A 19,920-nucleotide genomic window follows, 5' to 3' on the forward strand; every position below is an offset into this window, starting at 1 on the left:
GTAACCTGTAGTTTGCCTAAGTATACAACATACACCACAGGCTCTAGGGGATTAAAAATCCCAATGTGCGAAGGTAAATTACAATAAGAAAAGGTAAAATGAATTCTGAATGTGCATGGTCTATGCATTGTTAAAGGAACAGCATTTTTATTAGGGGTTTTCATTTTGATATTAAAGAGTCTGTAACTAACTAAAGTGCTCAAGTTGCCAAGCAACATATTGTTGCTATTGTTTATGCCATAGTATACTATTAACTTGCCACGGTACAGTCATTTCAGGTCCACAATATTTGTTTTATATTCAAATTTTAATCAAAAGTAGCTATGCAGTTATTCAGTTCAGCAGACCAACCACAGCTGCAGTTTTTATCTTATTTGATAATGCAGTAAAATCAGTCGAAAGTTGCGTTGCTAGTGTTGTTCTTGCAAGTGAGTGCTAAAAGCTGTTCAAACCTAAGTAACTAGTTGCCTCTCTGGTGCATGCTTAACAGGGAAAAAAACTGCAGTGGTGTTTATCATTGAGCAGACACCAGGGAGACAAACTAGTTGCTCTTTTGACACACATACACTTTGATCAACAACAATAGCTATACAGCTTTCAACTGATTGTACTTAGGGTTGCCACCTTTTGCCCAAAAAAATCCTGGACACTTTCTAAGTGGGCGTGGAGAGGGCGTGGTTTGGGGGCGTGGCTTGTTGCGACCTTAAATTCATTATGAAATTCATTTTTGTTATATATATATCATATATATATATATATATATATATATAATATATATATATATCATATATATATATAATATATATATATATAATATATATATATAAATATATATAATATATATATATTATATAATATATATAATATTATTATTATATTATATAATAGATCTAGTGGCAGCAGAGATTAGTGGGACCGAGATAACAAACAAGGAGAGCATACTGCAGGCTGATCCCTTCTCCTGCTTCAGTGTTTGTCAAAGACCCAGGCTGCCACCCCCAGATCTTTGTTCAGCCTGCTCCCTCATCTGTACCTGGAAATCGGACAGGATCCTCTCTCTGTCGGTGTGAGGCTGGGCTGAGCTCGGGGATCTGGGCCGGGGTCTGTGATGTCCGGAGCCTGGCTCTTTCTGCTGTCCCACTCCCAGCCGCTGTACTCTCTCCCTCAGCCGCACAGTGCTTTCACCACACATCAAGATCGCAATGAGAAGCGGTTTGCGACTGTTGACACCACGTGATCACCCGGCATAGATTGATAGCGTAACTTGTCACCATGGCAACCTGGAGCTGCCTGTCAGACTGTGTCAATAAGGCTAATACTGAGGGTGAATGTCAGTGGATAATACTGAGAGCTGTATGGTCCCCTACCCGGTCCTGGTTAGTAACCCCGAGCTAAGCGCTTCTCTGGCCAGTTTATTTTTTGCAAATTCTTTGCTTGAGTCATTGCTGCGCCAGGGGAGCGCTTAGCCCGGGGCATTTGAGGCTAGTTCCGGGACACGGGACACAGAGCCTCAGACCGGGATTGTCCCGGTGAAACCGGGGCGGGTGGCAACCCTAATTGTACTGCACAGTGAATATGTTAAGATTAAAGGGACAGTCTACACCAGAATTTTAATTGTTTTAAAAGATAGATAATCCCTTTATTACCCATTCCCCAGTTTTGCATAACCAACACAGTTATATTAATATACTTTTAACCTCTGTGATTATCTTGTATCTAAGCCTCTGCAAACTGCCCCTTTATTTCAGTTCTTTTGACAGACTTGCAGTTTAGCCAATCAGTGCCTGCTCCAAGATAACACTGTGCTCGTGCACGTGAAGTTATCTATATGAAACACGTGAACTAACACCCTCTAGTGGTGAAAAACTGTTAAAATGCATTCTGAAAAGAGGTGGCCTTCAAGGTCTAATAAATTAGCATATGAACCTCCTAGGTTAAGCTTTCAACTAAGAATACCAAGAGAAAAAAGCAAAATTGGTGTTAAAAGTAAATTGGAAAATTGTTTACAATTGCACGCTCTATCTGAATCATGAAAGATTTTTTTGGACTAGACTGTTCCTTTAAAAGAACACTAAATTCAAACTTAAATACTTTCATGATTCAGATAGAGAACACAATTGTAAACAACTTTCCAATTCATTTCCATTATCAAAGTGTGCACATTTTTATATGCACACATTCTGAGGCGCCAACTCCTACTAAGCATGTACAAGAATTCACAGCATAGGCATAACACACAGTAATATAATAATAGCAGCAAGACTTCAGAAGTTACTACCTAGCTTAATACACAGTGACCAAACAGGTTTTATGAAGGGCAGGCCCTCTTTTACCAACTTAAGGAAACTGCTCCTAACAGTGGATTATTATAATGCTCAAGCTAAGGACAACACATATCTAGCTGATGATAAGGCAGTGATCGCCATAGATGCCGAAAAAGCTTTTGATGCGATAGAATGGCAGCACCTTTTTAGCTCTTTAGCCCGTTTTGGTCTAATAGGTAATTTCCTCAAATTTATTTATAAATTATACGATAACCCATTTTCAACTTTAGTGGTAAATGGTTTACTCTCTGAAAGTTTTCAATTGAACAGAGGGACCAGGAAAGGATGTCCGCTATCCCCATTGCTGTTTAATTTATGTATAGAACCATTAGCAATAGTGCTGAGGAATAACATGCAAGGCATTAGAGTGGGCTACAAAGAGCTTAGAATATCCCTCTATGCGGATGATTTACTAGTGTTTATCAGTAAAGCAGATGAAAATATCCCAAAACTTATGAAAATTCTTGATAGTTTTAGTACTTTTTCAGGATACAAGGTAAATTCACAAAAATCTGAAATATTATGGGTTCAAAAGTCAGGTAACTACAAAGGTGAATGTCCATTTAAGGAAGTTGAAAGTTTGAGGTATCTAGGGATTAATGTCAATATATCACCAGAAAAATGGTATGAGGAAAACTTTGTAGGGCTAATTAATAAAGTGGAAAATGACCTATCAAGATGGGTTAATTTCCCGCTTACACTAGCAGGTAAAATAAACCTAGTTAAAATGACTATTCTCCCTAAATTCCTATACATAATGCAGAACTTGCCTTTGTTCATAAAATCTTTCGATCTTAAAAGAATGAATAAAGCCTTTAGGTTTTTTTTGTGGGGGAAAGAGAAAGTTAAACTAACACTAAACAAACTTGTTCTTGAGAGAGACTCGGCGGGATATGGCTTTCCATGTCTTCAAAAATATAATTGGGCTTGTCTGGTAAAAATTATCCAAGACTGGCTAGTAGATGTAGGACATTTTCAAATAAAGGAGTTAGAACAGGATTTCTTTTTGCCCTTCTCCCTCAAAGCCCTTATACATTTAAATATACCTAAATTACCTACTATGATGAAAAGGATGTGTGCTTTTAAAAACCCTATTATCACATGGCATAAGATATAAGTTTATAAAAACCAATTATAGCTACTCTAAATATTTACCTATTATAGGCAACCCCGAATTTACAGAGGGCATAAATAATAAGATCTTCAAAAACTGGCAGGGTAGGGGCCTGACCTATTTTGATCAATTTATTAACCCGAGAGTCCGGAAATCTTCACTCATTTGAAAGTATTAAAACTAATTTCCAAGTTGATAATAAAGACTTCTAAGAAATTTAGCTTTGATAACACAAATTACGAGGGTCTGTATACAGGGATTACCCTCTTCCGTGCTGGTGTGCATTCCATCCCCTATTGGTATAAGTTGCTATTACAAAAAGAAGGAGAGAAGCATCTTATTTGCTTGGCACAAAAGTGGTTAACCGATATGCCAGGGATTGACACTGAAGCAATAAGTAAAAGTTTTTTGAGGGCCTGGCAAGCTACTCCGTTACTAGCTTGGAGAGAGTCGCAACTAAAATTGATTAATCGTACATATGTAACGCCCCACGCATTAAATCTCTGGAATAAAAATCATTGTTATGCCTGCTGGAGATGTAATTTCCCGAAGGCTAATTTGATTCATTGTATTTGGAGCTGCCCAAAGGTGGCATCCTTTTGGGCTAAAATTTCATTTTGGCTCCCAAAAATATTCAGGCAACAGATTCTCCTTAAATTAGATGACATTATTTTGTTACATGAAAAGACACCCTCGATACCTAATCTGAATACAACATTTATAAATTTCACAATTCTATGTGCTAGGAACACCATTTTTGCTTCCTGGAAATCGAAGAGTTCCCCAAGCTTGGTACAATTTTTAAATAATATGCACTTAAAATTAACCATTGAACAGTATGATACATCGATTGATTCAGATCAGGAGATTAAAAGATTCCTTAATAAATGGATCAATTTCCTACAAAGCTTACCTACAGGTATACAGAAAATATATATTCCCGTTTAGAAACTCTGTTCCTGTTATGGAAGCATGTCTTAGAGGTGAACTCCCTAATTGAGGTTTTGTTTTGTATTGGAGATGAGAGGCAAGGCTCGGAGGAGGAAGTTTTCCCTTCCCCTTTTTTTTTTTTTTTCTTCTCTCCCTTTTCACCCTTTTTTTTCTTCTTTTGTTATGTCTAGTGTTATTTTATTGCGTCAAAGATACTGTATATTGTGCCTATAACCACAGCTGCGGAGCTGTGGTTACAAGTTTCTTTTGTCTTATTTTTTTATTATTGTACACCCTGCGTGGTGTTTCCTGTGACTGTAACTATGTATAAAACAATAAAAAACGATGTTAAAAAAAAACCAAAAGAAAAAAAAAAAAAAAAACAGCCCTACAACCCAATTGCATAACCCCTTTAAATGTAATATTTTATTGTAATATTTGTTATTTATAAACATGATCAGTGAACTTTGTGACAAATAAAACTGTTTTATTATTTCATAATGTCTTTTGAATTACAGTCCTTTATAATTATAAAGAAGGGATCTTAAATAATTAGTCTGTATTGTAGAGCTGCAACAACTAATCGTCATAATCGATAATAATCGATTATGAAAATAGTTGTCAACGAATCTCATAATCGATTAATCGATTAGTTGGTTTGCAATTAGTTGGTCTGTGCACAACAACAGCTGCTTCACTCCAATGAACTCCTGCACATGGTATTGTGTTTTATGGTTATGTCCTTAGCCTAAAGGACGTCTACAGACGTCTACTTTTTACTTTTTCAGGACAGTATACGTTTACAACTACCCCTGGCTTATGTGCAACCCAGATATAATAGTCATCATTTGGATTGTTTATATTAAATCTGGTGATTTGGAACTATGCTTTGCATGATATAGTGCCAAGCTTGTTGTTTACACCTTACCCCTAGATTGATGGGAGTTATTTAAATTGATGTGCACTATAATCTGTTTGCACAATTATTAGCGTATTGCTTGCTATTGCTGATTATATGTACTGTATAAATAAATGTGTAAGGCTTTGTCCTGTTATTGATATACAGTCCTTAGCGCTTTTGATTTTGTTTTATATTTTAAATTTTTTTAATAAATTGTGATATGTACCAGATTCAACCTTTTAAAAGTATTTATTCGTTATTTTTAGAGCGGACTAGATATTTCCCCTAACCTTATAGCTGGTTATTTACCATTGCATATAGATATTCAAGATATTTTTATGTTAGAATGAAGTCAAGGGTTACTTTATTGAGAGGCCCCTTGCCAAGGTAGAAAACATTTAGCATTGGTGAAGAGCTAACAAAGATAAATATCCCACTTTGGTGAAATTGGCAAAACCCTACTTATACACCTCAACAGCCTTTTCTCTGCTGCAGGAAATATAGCTGCAAACAGAGAACCAGCCTTAGCCAGAAGCATGTGGACAGGTTGAGATTTTTGCATTTCAATGCAAAGTTTCTGAAAGAGTGAATAACAGAATGTTATTAACAGTGATAGTCTAACTCTTTCTAGTTCTACCTCTTTTCAAACAGTTTGTGGTTTTGTTTTGTTTAATTATAAAACTGCTCTGCTGCTTAAAAATTGAAGAAACGGTTGTGTTAATGTAAAGTTTTAGTCTGAAGTTTATATTTGTAACACTCGTTATGTGGATTTTATTTAAAACATAGAAAACTATTATTGATTCTCTTTTTATCCGATTAGTCGATTAATCGAAAAAATAATCGGCCAATTAATCGATTATGAAAATAATCGTTAGTTGCAGCCCTACTGTATTGTGCTTGGTAAACTGTCACATGACATTAAAAAAAAGTATCGGTAATTGGTATCGGCGAGTATTTGAAAACAAGTATCGGTACTTTTACTCGGTCATAAAAAAAATGGTATTGGTGCAACCCTATTTATTTATATTATTAAATTTGCTTTATTCTTCAGATATCCTTTATTGAAGAAATAGCAATACACGAGTGAGTCAATTACACAAGGCATCTATATGCAGCCACCATTAAGCAGCTACTGATAATATTTAGATATGCTTTTCCACAAAGGATGCCAAGAGAATGAATCTAATTAGATCATAGAAGTAAATTTAAAAAAAGTTAGGAACCAGGTGTAAAATATGATCTATAAAGAATTCTGAGCAGCCAAACAAAAACTTTCTTTTGAAGCAAGACACTAGTGTTTGTATATAGAATATTTAAAATAATGTTTTAAAATAAAGTCTATCCGCTGTGATCTATAAAATGGGTGCACTATATAATACAAAAGGATGTATTGTAATAAAAATAAATATCCAAAAGGGCATAGAAGTGGTGGCCAATATAGATCATATGGGGAATTGTGTTGGTAAAGTTGAAATGATTCTTGCTGATTTTAACAATGTAGTTAAGGTCTTATCTATACATTTCATCACTTCCTGCTGGTGCAAGTTCTATATTCATATCTGCTTTTCCACTGATAACAATTAACTTATTTTTCCTCTTTATCAGTTACCATAACATATGAATTGGAGATGTGTTTCTCACTGCAACATTGTATGAATTCTTACTGGCTCTGGGGGAGGAGCCCATAGATGGGCATTAAATATATACATATTTAGTATGTATCAGCAATTAAGCACTACACAAATACAAAGTAAATGCTTTAAAGCATTTAACTCAATGCAGGAGAAAGCTGAAAGCAATAGGTGAGCCAAGAGGAGTTTATGTGCAGCCACCAATCACCAGCTCACTTCCAGTAGTGTATTGTTGTTCCAACAAAAACCTACAGAATGGTTACAGCAAAGTATGAAGGAAAATGTGGTCTAAGTAATAAAAATAAAAGTGTTTTTTGTGTTTTAAATAAGTTGCTGTTTGGTCTGCTGCAATTAAAAGAATGCTGTGAGGCTATGAACATGAGTATAATGTTGCAAGTCAATTAAATTGACATAAGCACACAAAAAGACACTTTTTCAGGCTTCTTTAGCCTTTTCTCACTATTAAAAAGGCACATTAAACACTTTGAGATGGTAATATAAAATGATAAATCGTATATACAAAACAAAGCTCTGCAATATATTTTCAATATTTTGTCTCCTTTTCTGGAAGTGCAGAACACTGTTATATTCCACACAGCCATTGGCTGAACACTAGTGACCAATTTATAACTGTCCCTAATTGGCCACAGCAGAGAACGTAACCTAAATTAAAACATGGCAGCTTCCATTGTTTTATAGGTATTCAAACTTTACACTTATTTTATCAATATTTAAAAACTAATGAAACATTCAAAAATACATCTACATGTTATTCACAGATTAATCTTTTCTTTGAATGCATCATTCAATCTAGCATTTGTTTAGTGTCCCTTTAAGATTGGCCCCTGGCATGTGCATGTAGTGCTAATCTTGTAGTTTACCAGGGTACATATTGATAGGATTGTTTCATGCAAAATGCCCAGAAAGTCCTTATCAATCAGCTGCTATATAATACGCTGGTGATGTAAAAATCCACCATAATTTTAAATCTTTTTATGTCCCTTTAAAGTGAATGCGAAGTTTGCGGAATGAGTGCCCGTTTTTTTTTTTTTAAATCCTTTTAAAAACAGGGGCACTTTCATTCATCAAACTTTACATTTCAATGTTTTTCTTAAAATACTTACCATTTCTTCTTGAAAGCCGCTCCTGTGCTTCTCCAGCCCGTCGCAAGCCTCTTCATACGTCAGCAATGACGATTCCGGCATCCTCCAATCACGCCCCCCCCCCGGGGAATCATTGCCTAAAGCCACGCTGTGATTGGAGGAAGGCCGGGACCATCATTTCTGACGTAGGAAGAGGTTTGCCGATGGGCGGGGGAAGCGCTGGAGCGGCTTTCAAGAAGAAAAGGTATTTTAACAAAACCAGTGAAATGTAAAGTTTGATGAATGAAAGTGCCCCTGTTTTTAATAGGATTATTAAAAACCGGGCACTGGTTCATCAAAATTTACATTCACTTTAAGTATAATGGAGACACTCCAGGCTCTCTGAGGTGAGTGGAACAAGCACACTTTTTAGATATAGTTGAGTTTATAACATTATATTGTGGTACCTTTATACCTTGTGAACGTGTAACCTAGCTCCAAGTTGAAATCCTTTTTATCCTATTTTAGGTTCAATGACTTCAATGAAATTATTTTCTCACATACCAACGTTTTTTTTTTTGTTTGTTTGTTGTTTTTTTTTAACTACATCAGAGCTGTCCTTGGCTACATTCTCCTTCTCAAAAAGACATGTGATAGGTTGCTGGTGTCAGATGACATATGTGATGTCATGGCACAGAATAAGGACATATAAACACAAGATATGTTCCTAACTGAACTGCACACACATTTTATCATTGTGCCTGGTACAGGCTGACAGAAGCCACTATCTCTGCACCACATTCCACACATTTTTGAGATGAGACTGCAAATGTGTAAAACACCACATCTGCATACAACTAAGAAGTATTCCATTCATTTGTACTGTGACTGTCACAATAATATCCGGAGCTCTGCCTTAAAGGGATACTAAAACCATTTTATTTTCTTTCATGATTCAGATAGGATTACATTAAAATTGCATGCTCTATTATCACATTTTCTTCATTATCTTGCTATCTTTATTTAAAAAGCAGGAATATAAAGCTTAGGAGCCAGACCATTTTTTAGTTCAGAACCCGAGTTATGCTTGCTTATTGGTGGCTAAATGTAGCCACCAATAAGCAAACGCTATCCATGTTGCTGAATCTAAAATGAGCCTGCACGTAAGCTTTACATTCCTGCTTTTCAAATAAAGATAGCAAGAATACGAAGAAAAAATGATACTAGGAGTAAATTAGAAAGTAACTTAAATTTGCATCCTCTATCTGAATCATGAAATTAAAAAAACAAATGGGTTTAGTGTCCCTTTAAAAACCAATCTTTGATTTCAATTAATTGGTCTTGTTTGCTGTAGCCAATATTAAACCAGATTAAATGAACATACTACACAAATAATGCTTAGAGTTGTGCACATGCAGTGTGTTAGGTAACCTGCAGTTTGTCTAAAAATACAACATACACCACAGGCTCTAGGGGATTAAAAATCCCAATGTGCGAAGGTAAATTACAATAAGAAAAGGTAAAATTAATTCTGAATGTGCATGGTCTATGCATTGTTAAAGAAACAACATTTTTATTAGGGGTTTCATTTTGATATTAAAGAGTCTGTAACTAACTAAAGTGCCAGAGTTGGCAAAAGCAACATATTGGTAATAAAACAGCAACACATTATTGTTGCTATTGTTCATGCCATAGTATTAAAGGGATATAAACCAAAAATTATTCTTTTATGTTTCAAATAGAGAGTGCAATTTAAAAAAAAAAAAAACTTTCTAATTTACTTATTTTATCCTTTTTTCTTGGTCTTTTATATCGGGCAGACTTGCTGGGCCTATAGCTCTTATCTGCCGTCTATATCCCTATCTATGTTTTCGTATCTTTTGTTGAAAAGCATGGACCTATGCTTAGGAGCCGGCCCATTTCTGGAGCCAATATGGCAGCAGATAACTCAATGGCAGCACTATTTCCTGCCATGCAGTGCTTCAGGTGCCTACCTAGGTATCTCTTCAACAGAATATCATGGGAATGAAGATAATAGAAATAAAATGGAATCTTCTTAAAAATGGTTTGTTCTGTCTGAATCAGATAAGAAATTGTTTGGATTTCATATCCCTTTAACTTACCACAGTACTGTTGTATCAGGTGTACCTGTCCCCAATAATTGCTTTATATTCAAATTTTTATGCAAAAATATCTATGCAGCCATTCATCTTAGCAGACCAACCACAGCTGTAGTTTGTTCTTATTTGAGTCATAGGGATAGGGCAGTAAAATCAGTTGAAAGCTGTGGCTAGTGTTGTTCTTAAAGGGACACTCAAAATTAAACTTTCATTATTCAGATAGAGCATGCAATTTTAAACAACTTTCCAATTTACTTCCATTAACAAAATGTGCACAGTCTTTTTAGATTTTAACTTTTTGAGTCACCAGCTTCTACTGAGCATGTGCAAGAATAAGTGTGTATGCATTTGTGAATGGCTGATTGCTGTCACATAGTATGTGTATACATTTGTGATTGGCTGATGGCTGTCACATGGTACAGGGGGAATGGAAAAAGACAGACATATCTTTTAAAATTGTCCGGAAAAAAAATCTACTGCTCATTTGAAGTTCAGACTAAGTGATATTGCATTGTCTTGTTATCTTGCATTTGCTTATTATGCAAATCTACAGTGTTGACTGGTCCTTTAAAAGTGTGTTTGTGCTAAAAGCTGTTAACACCTAAGCAACTAATTTGATTGTGTCTCTGGTGCAAGCTCAATAGAAAAGGAAAGAAAAAAACATCAGTGGTGGTTATCGTGAGCATGAACCAGAGAGAGACACAATCTAGTTACTTAGGTGTCACGTATACACTTTGAACAACAACGCTAGTGACCCAGCTTTTGACAGGTTGTACAGTCCTATGGATCAAATAAAATCTGCAGCTGTGGTTGGTCTGCTATTTTGAAAAGCTGTGGATATACTTTTAAATAAAAATGTTAATATAAAAAGAAATTGTGGTCAGGTACCCCTGAAAAAAGCAGCATTGGAGTACGTAAAAACTATTCAATTTTCTCACAAGCAAAGTTAACTGTCCATTTAAAGCAATTTAGCATTTTGTTAAGTTGGAAAATGAAAGGGACAGTCAACACCAGAATGTTTGTTGTTTTAAAAGATAGATAATCTCTTTATTACCCATTCCCCAGTTTCACATAACCAACAGTTATAATAATAAATGTTTTACCTCTGTAATTACCTTATATCTAAGCTTCTGCAAACTGCCCCCTTATTTCAGTTCTTTTGACAGACTTGCATTTTAGCCAATCAGTTTTGACTCCTAGGTAACTTCACATGCGTGAGCTCAATTTCATCTATATGACACAGATGAACTACCACCCTCTAATGGTAAAAACTGTCATAATGCATTCAGAATAGAGGCGGCCTTCAAGATCTAAGAAATTAGCATATGAGCCTACCTAGGTTTAGCTTTCAACTAAGAATACCAAGAGAAAAAAGCAACATTGGCGATAAAAGTAAATTGGAAAGTTGTTTAAAATTACATGCACAATTTGAATCATGAAAGTTTATTTTGAACTTGACTGTCCCTTTAAAGGTTTTTTGTTTGTTTTTACAATAAAAAAACAGCAGCACTCTCTTTGGGAAACATAATCCAATATTTTTTTTACTGTGAAGCAGTCACCTTTCAAGCATTTAAATATAACTAGTTGCTTTAAAATCATTGTTGACATGTATACAAAGCTTACTGGCATAAGTACACCTTTATCTGTGAAAACACTGGCACATTACAACCGTTATTCACAAAATAAACTTCCCTGTATTTTATACAAGTGTACCAAATATGTTTTTAAAACATCACACAAACTCCCTACACCTATATTAAAAGGGAAATAAATACCTTGAGATTGAAATATAAAATATTTAGTTATGCATAGTAAAACAAATTTGCAATATACTATACTAATTTATTTTGCCATTTTTTTTTCACGTAATCAAGTTCTGAATATAGCAGATTTTGTTATTCTTTGAACTGGAAATGCACCATGCTGACTCGTCAAGGCAAACCCTGCTACATAATTGTCCTTAATTGGATTTAACAAATATGAACTGTAAAACAATACACTTTAGTAACATTATGACCGTGGCTAGTCTTGCTGTCTGCAGACGTAAGTCCTGACTGACTCCTCCAAATAAGGCAGGCGTGGGCTGGAATGTGGCTATTCAAAAAACAATTGCAGTATACAAAATGTTAATTTTGGTAAACCTCTTCCCGACATTAGGACGTTCCATGCCGTCCTAACTGTGCTGAGCTTTAGCGCCTTTAGGACGGCATGGAACATCCTAGCCGTTTGGTTGTACTGAAGCCAACGGAGCTTTGGGACGCCCCCTGACCAGATCCCTTCATTGAAATCTCGCAATCGAATGCAGATTGTTGTTCCAATGTAGACAAACTAGCTCGGTCATCAAAGGGTTAAAATGTTTAGACTTGGCTGATTTGTTATTATATAGCAACACCAGAAATGTCCTGTAATTAAAAAATAAGTGTTCATGGCCCCTTTAAAAAGGGACATGAAGCCCACCAATTTCCTTTCATGATTCAGATAGAACATACAATTATAAACAACTTTCCAATTTACTTATAGTATTTAATTTGCTTCATTCTCTTATCCTTTGTTGAAGTAGAAGCAACACAATACTGGGAGCTAGCTGAACCATTTACAAGAATTTTATATGTACAGCCATTAATCAGCAGGTGGCTCCCAGTAAATAAATTATATACACACAAGGTCCACAGCAATTTTAATGTTCATAAAATCCACTTTCTTTATTTGGGCTTATTCTCCTATAAAGAAAGTGGATTTTATGAACATTAAAAGTGCTGTGGACCTTGTGTATATTTTGAATATAGCTGGAGGTCGACAGCTTGGTCTGACGTGCCCTACACCTAGGAAGTGAGAAACTCTGAGCTGTACCCTGCTTACGTTACACATCCCAGTAATACATTGCTGCTCCTGCGCATACCCAAGTATGATACCAAGAGAACAAATCAAAACCTATAATAAGTAAATTGGACTATTGCAATATTTGCCCCCTCCTATGCCAACCTGTTTATGGGTTGGTGGGAGCTGTCCCACGTCTATGGAGATGGCAATCCCTTTAGAGACAAGATTGTTCAGTTTTTTAGTTACATAGATGATTTGTTTTTTATTTTTGATGGTAGCGAGGAAGAAATCAATGATTTTTGATAATATCTCAATCAAAACAGATGTGGAATTATATTTACAAGTGAACAAACTTCCAAGGTTATAAACTTCTTGGATATTACTATCTCTAGCAATGAAACTACACAAAGTGTGGATACAAAGGTGTTCAGAAAGCTACAGCAGGAAACACCACTTTACAGTACAATTCCTGTCATCCCAGACACGTAGTAAGAGGTATACCAAAGGGTGAACTAATACGTATAAAAAGAAACTGCACTCACTATCATTAACTTACACACAAAGCAAGTGAGAGTACTGATAGGGTTAACTTCAAGCCGCAGGTGTATAGCAATAGCTGAGCATTAGAAGGAGGGATTAGCACATTTATTTTTAACCAATTAGAATTGTTTAAAGTGTTCTTAAGGCCAAGGAGGACAGACACACACCAGGCTATGATTACGGCAATCTGACGAAACGCGTAAGCCTGTGTGCTGCGCTCTCTCTCCATACAAGTGGCAGGCTGTCACAACATATTTGAAATTTTAAAGAAGTTTTTCTAATAAAGATATATTTTACTTTTACGGAGTGTGGTGCTACAATTTTTTCTTCCTGAATTATAAACTTCTTCGATCTTACCATCTCTAGCAATGAAACTACACAAAGTGTGGATACAAAGGTGTTCAGAAAGCTACAGAAGGAAACACCATTTTACAGTACAATTCCTGTCATCCCAGACACATAGTAAGAGGTATACCAAAGGGTGAACTAATACGTATAAAAAGAAACTGTACCTCAGAGATTAACTTTCAGAAACAAGCTCAAGAGGCCATAGTCAGACTGAAAAAGAGAGGATATACTGAACAAGAGTTAAATTTGGCCAAAAACCATGTAGACAATCTTTGTAGGGAAGATCTCCTATCATATAGAAACAAATGTCAAAGAATCCCTGCCCATTCTATGTACGGATACCATCCTTAAACAGGTTATTGAAGAGGGCTGCAGCGCTATACCTAGAAAGGGGAAAACCTTGGGGAATTATTTATCTTCTTTGGATCTTAAGCCACGTATTAATAAATGTTGGTTACACAAAAAGAAGGGATTTTTTTAAGTGCAGAATTCCCATCTGCAAAACATGTGGTTTTGTGTCTGAAGGTGACAAATTTAAATCCCAAAACACGCAACGGGAACATGATATTAATTTTTTCATTAATTGTGCTACTACTCATGTAATTTATTTACTAACATGCAGAATTTGTAAAAAAAAACAATATACAGATAAAACCATCAGGCCCTTAAAAGAAAGATTCCTATAACACCTGCGTTCTATTGAGGATGATTTTTCTGATCCCCTGTTGCTAGGCATTTCAAAACTTTACAAGAGCCTAGGACAAGAGACACTTTTCTCAGAGGAAGAAGAAAGCAACAGGGAGACTATAAAGGGGTGACATTTGTTACTAGTTATAGTGCTCAGTTTCCTGAAGTAGCTAAAATAATAAGGAAGCACTTCCCTATTTTGGCAGCAGATGATAAACTAGTCAAGGTTGTCAAGAGGGGCGTGAGGTGTAGCTCTAGAAAATGTCCCACTCTGGGGTCACTATTATCCCCTACTGAACTTAAGTCCCAAACCAAATCTCAAGGTACTTGGATGACCGGCAGGGGTATGTACAATTGCAGTCATAAAAAATGCAAGCCTTGCAATTACCTTGACAAAACCAAGTCATTTAAGTCCCATGTGACAGGAGAGGTCTTTCAGATTAATACATGTATGAACTGTATGACTATGAGTGTGATATACATGCTCACATGTCAAGTGTGTAAAGTTCAATACATAGGTCTTACCTCCAGGGATATTAAGACAAGAATACGAGAGCATTTATCCACCATCTCGAGGGGTAAATCTCAAACACCCTTAGTGCGGCACTTTACAGAAAAGCACAAAGGTGAAATAAGCACTTTAAAATGGTGTGCTATTGAAGAAGTAAAAGTTCCCAAAAGGGGAGGAGATTTAGACAAACTCCTGGCAAGAAGGGAAATGTTCTGGATTTTGAGACTCAGAACGAGAGTACTAGAAGGTCTTAACTCTAGATACGATATCATTAATTATTGGGAATAGGATAATTCTATTTCTTTTCACCACTTCCCCATCCAGAATTACCTTTTCTTTCTCTCTAGGCATAAGTATGCATTTTTAGTTTACAAATGGGTGTGTTTAATAGGGGCACAAAGGCATTTTTGCCAGAGATCAGCTTATTTAGTTTCTCTTGTCAACAGCAAAATTTCATAATTGCCTGTATAGTAATCAATCAAATCAGCTCTTAGCAAATAGAGAGATTAGCAGGTACAGGGTAATGAAGGAGTATGGGCCTATATACACAAGTTTAACCCATTAACTTACAAGCATATCACCAAGGTATAGGATTAATCACTTATAGCATCTCTTGCCCAGCATTAATTATTGTTATGTTAAGTGTGAAGAAAGTATGGCATCTGATGCAAACACTAAGTCTCTATCAATTTAATGTAACATTAATTTTTTCCATACCCCTCAGAAGGATACACACACCGTTTTACAAAACACTCACAAGTCATGAGTATATATAAATACAGAAAGTTTGGAACATTACAAAATACATAATATACTATTTACCACCCAGTATTATAATGCCTTTAATGTGGCACTCACTATCACTAACTTATACACAAAGCAAGTGAGAGTACTGATAGGGTTAACTTCAAGCCGCAGGTGTATAGCAATAGCTGAGCATTAGAAGGAGGGATTAGCACATTTATTTTTAACCAATTAGAATTGTTTAAAGTGTTCTTAAGGCCAAGGAGGACAGACACACACCAGGCTATGATTACGGCAATCTGACGAAACGCGTAAGCCTGTGTGCTGCGCTCTCTCTCCATACAAGTGGCAGGCTGTCACAACATATTTGAAATTTTAAAGAAGTTTTTCTAATAAAGATATATTTTACTTTTACGGAGTGTGGTGCTACAATTTTTTCTTCCTGAATTATAAACTTCTTCGATCTTACCATCTCTAGCAATGAAACTACACAAAGTGTGGATACAAAGGTGTTCAGAAAGCCTACAGCAGGAAACACCATTTTACAGTACAATTCCTGTCATCCCAGACACGTAGTAAGAGGTATACCAAAGGGTGAACTAATACGTATAAAAAGAAACTGTGTACCTATCAGAAACAAGCTCAAGAGGCCATAGTCAGACTGAAAAAGAGAGGATATACTGAACAAGAGTTAAATTTGGCCAAAAACCATGTAGACAATCTTTGTAGGGAAGATCTCCTATCATATGGAAACAAATGTCAAAGAATCCCTGCCCATTCTATGTACGGATACCATCCTTAAACAGGTTATTGAAGAGGGCTGCAGCGCTATACCTAGAAAGGGGAAAACCTTGGGGAATTATTTATCTTCTTTGGATCTTAAGCCACGTATTAATAAATGTTGGTTACACAAAAAGAAGGGATTTTTTAAGTGCAGAATTCCCATCTGCAAAACATGTGGTTTTGTGTCTGAAGGTGACAAATTTAAATCCCAAAGCACGAAACAGGAACATGATATTAATTTTTTCATTAATTATGCTACTACTCATGTAATTTATTTACTAACATGCAGAATTTGTAAAAAAACAATATACAGATAAAACCATCAGGCCCTTAAAAGAAAGATTCCTATAACACCTGCGTTCTATTGAGGATGATTTTTCTGATCCCCTGTTGCTAGGCATTTCAAAACTTTACAAGAGCCTAGGACAAGAGACACTTTTCTCAGAGGAAGAAGAAAGCAACAGGGAGACTATAAAGGGGTGACATTTGTTACTAGTTATAGTGCTCAGTTTCCTGAAGTAGCTAAAATAATAAGGAAGCACTTCCCTATTTTGGCAGCAGATGATAAACTAGTCAAGGTTGTCAAGAGGGGCGTGAGGTGTAGCTCTAGAAAATGTCCCACTCTGGGGTCACTATTATCCCCTACTGAACTTAAGTCCCAAACCAAATCTCAAGGTACTTGGATGACCAGCAGCGGTAACACCTGCGTTCTATTGAGGATGATTTTTCTGATACCCCTGTTGCTAGGCATTTCAAAACTTTACATGATGCCGATACTTCTGCCCTCTCTGTACAAGGTATAGATTTTGTGCCCCTCTGGAGAAGAGAAAGGTAAAGTTTAAACATTCTGAATACAATAATGAATTTGTCAAGCTTTCAATAAGCTGATTGCTAACTTTATCTCAATTTCTTTTACATTTATGAAATAAAACATTTTTTTTTTTTTAATTCACCACCGTTCCAATGTTGACTCCTCCCAACCGCTATTTCCTTATTTTCTAGTCTCTGACGTATAGAGCGGTCCCACCCGCTCTAAACATCTGTCAAAAACGAGTTGCGATTTCACTCCCTATTGCGCATGCGCTAATCGGCAAATCGATTGTCAGGATTGTAGCCGTTTGTAGCAAGCCTATTATGTAAAATGGGTATTCAAACATAATACGTATGCGCAAAACGGATAAAAAAAGATAGCGCATGCGTAGATCATCCAGGAGGCGGATGATGTCGATTGACGGCCGCCTAACGGCCAGATTTTCAATAGGCTACTCAAAAAACGTGACCTACTAAGAAAAAAAAAAAAGACACAACGGGTTGAATTTGCAGACAGAAAACAAGTGAGTAAAAACGGCAATAACTTTATTTAGAAGCAAAATTTAAGAAAATATTATGAATGAAAGTCATATTAATTTTGAAGACCAAATACTAATACAGTTAGACATATAGGTAACTTTACCTTCACTTTAACAAAAGGGAGATTTTTTGGATTTTCACCTTGCAAAACAGCTTTCCCTTAGGTCTCAATATGAGATGAGATCTAGATTTATTCACATGATCAAAATGTAACAATATTGTTTCAACACTTAGCTGTTTTTTTTTTTGCAGCCTTTCTATAAACAAATTATATTTCCTTTATTTGTTTTTCATTTTCACATGTGAAAAAGATGATACACTATATTCAAGAATATCATTCTTTGCATTTCCATATATGAATAAAATGATACATTATCTTTGGGTAGGGTATTTAGTGATAAATAAGAAAGTAATATATATATATATATATATATATATATATATATATATATATATACACACACCTTAATGAATTATTACACAATATTTCACATAAAAAATATTTTTTCTTTTTATGCCTTACTAACAATATGTTTGCCCTCTGAAATTTGCAGTGACATGTTTTTTTCTGTCTTAAACTAATTTGAATGTATATATTTACAATGGATGACTAAAAATTACGAAATATTAATGCATTAACAGTTTTGTGCCTTTACTGATATACTAACCGAAACATATGGTTATCAGGTGTTATAGATAATTGGTATATCACTTTAAATTGGTTGACCTATAAGAAGGTGTCTGAACAGGAGCTCAGGTAAGAAGTGACCAAGTCTGCAAGCGCACAAAACGCGCCTGAATTGTGCTCCTGTTCATAAACCTGATAATCTTTTAACTGTTTTGTACTGACCGTATGATATGTTTTTATCTGGATTACATTAAAATTTGGATTTTACTCAGCCGATGCCTTTTAGTGCGCTTCTTTGTTCTGGACTCATGTGTTACGTATTGTGTGTATAGCAGACACGCTAGTTGAGCTATGATTACGGCTTAGCTGCCGAAACGCGTAAGCTTGACTACATACTGAAGGGCAGACACTTTCAAAAGCATTGAAGGATTGAATTGTTTACACCCCTGAGAAACATTAGCAGTGCTTGACAAATGTGTTTAAAAATTAGGAGCCAGTGAGAAAATTTAGGAGCCAGACCGTTGGATTTGTATATAGACATATGGAGAATAACCCAAAAAGTTAGGAGCCAGTGGCTACCAGACTCCTGGGTTTGTCGAGCCCTGCATTAATGATTAATATTTAAAGGGACACTTTAAAGCAACTTTCTAATTTACTCCTATTATCACATTTTCTTCATACTCTTGGTATCTTTATTTGAAATGCAAGAATGTAAGTTTAGATGCCGACCCATTTTTTAACAACCTGGGTTGTCCTTGCTGATTGGTGGATAAATTCATCCAACAATAAAAAGTGCTGTCCAGAGGTCTGAACAAAAAAAAGCTATGATGCCTTCTTTTTCAAATAAAGATAGCAAGAGAATGAAGAAAAAATTGATAATAGGAGTAAATTAGAAAGTTGCGCATGCTCTATCTAAAGTATGAAAATAAACATTTGGGTTCAGTGTCCCTTTAAGAACATGCCTCAGACATCCTGCCAGTTCCCATGAATGAATGAAAACATTCAGTCTCTATAGCACGATTCCTCCAAGGGCAAACAGCTAGATGACCGTCACTGCAACAGCAGCGGGTACCACCTGACTACAACTTTTTTAAGCTGTCTTCCAGCAAGTCTGTAAATTATCGAGTTTCCTTCCTTAAAATGTCCAGTTAAATGGAGGTTTACTGCAGAAATAAATCTACCACTTTGAGATTCTCAGAAAGCGACTTATTTGCTATATAAGCTCTCATGAGTTTCAGGAACGCTGTGACCACAAGGTTCCACTATTAACCCTCTACATGCACGAGAGTACAGTAAAGAATTGCTTTAAAAATAGCTATAGCAATCTCTGGCAGCCAATAGGTTACGCCTCCAACGTTCTATGTAGACAACGCTTGGTTCCTAATGGTAAATTCAGCGAACAGTTTA

General features: G+C 35.8%; 1 protein-coding gene across 1 annotated transcript in view; it reads right to left on the reverse strand.

The window, feature by feature from the left end:
- The window catches only part of PAPSS1 (3'-phosphoadenosine 5'-phosphosulfate synthase 1), a 317,638-nt gene that overhangs the window by 297,350 nt on the left and 368 nt on the right, over window positions 1–19,920 (reverse strand). The window lies entirely within an intron of this gene.

This window comes from Bombina bombina, chromosome 2, assembly GCF_027579735.1.
Source record: "Bombina bombina isolate aBomBom1 chromosome 2, aBomBom1.pri, whole genome shotgun sequence".
Classification (NCBI taxonomy): Eukaryota; Metazoa; Chordata; class Amphibia; order Anura; family Bombinatoridae; genus Bombina; species Bombina bombina.